Raw genomic sequence first — 893 nt, 5'->3', positions numbered from 1 at the left:
TTAAACTGATGGGCGGAGCGCGTCTTCTTCTTCTTCTTCTTCTTTGGGGTTTAAATGGCGGGTCGCATCCAACTGTCATAGGTGCCTACCGCCACCTACTGTACCGGAGTGTGCAGATACACGTAATTCTGTGGACACCAAGAGGTGGGCAAACCTTTTGGCTCAGGGGCCACAAGGACTTTTACAATGTTACCGACGGGCCGGGCCAGTATCAGATGAATAGAGTGTTTGTGTGACTAAAAGATATTTAGCAGTCCACTCCGCTTTAAACACACACTGTTGACTTTTCTTTTCTTTGGTCCACTCATTGTTAAAAAATGTTATTCCTGTATTTATTTATTCATTTATACATTTATTTAAGCATTTATTTATTCCTGTATTTATTTATTTATACATTTATTTAAGCATTTATTTATTCCTGTATTTATTTATTTATATATTTCTTTATTTATTCCAGTATTTGCTCATGCATTTATTTATTTATTTATTTATACTTGAGTCATTTTCTGTCCTCCATATATAATAAGATGCCGGGTCTTTGGGGTCCTTGGTTTTTTTCAGAATCAGAATAATGTTGGCTAGCGACATTGTTTTAGGTAAAGGGATAGTTGTGTAGTTGACCGGTCGATCGCGAAGGCAGTGCGGGTAGATCGCATGACATTTAAAAAAAAAGAATCCTCCCTTCGACTTTGCAGCTTTTTCAAATGAGAAAAAATAATGAATGAGATATTTTCAACATTAATGTATTATTAAAATATAAAACTTATTGAGAGGTTTAAAAAAGCTACGTGTGGGACGTCCGGATGTCCTTGTTATTTATATCATAATTAAAAAATTATGATATAAATAATGATGTTAGCTTCCTACCTCTATTGCACAAGCTTTTTGTATGA

This window comes from Pseudoliparis swirei, chromosome 10 (genome assembly GCF_029220125.1).
Source record: "Pseudoliparis swirei isolate HS2019 ecotype Mariana Trench chromosome 10, NWPU_hadal_v1, whole genome shotgun sequence".
Lineage (NCBI taxonomy): Eukaryota > Metazoa > Chordata > Actinopteri > Perciformes > Liparidae > Pseudoliparis > Pseudoliparis swirei.
This window is presented reverse-complemented; position numbering follows the sequence as displayed.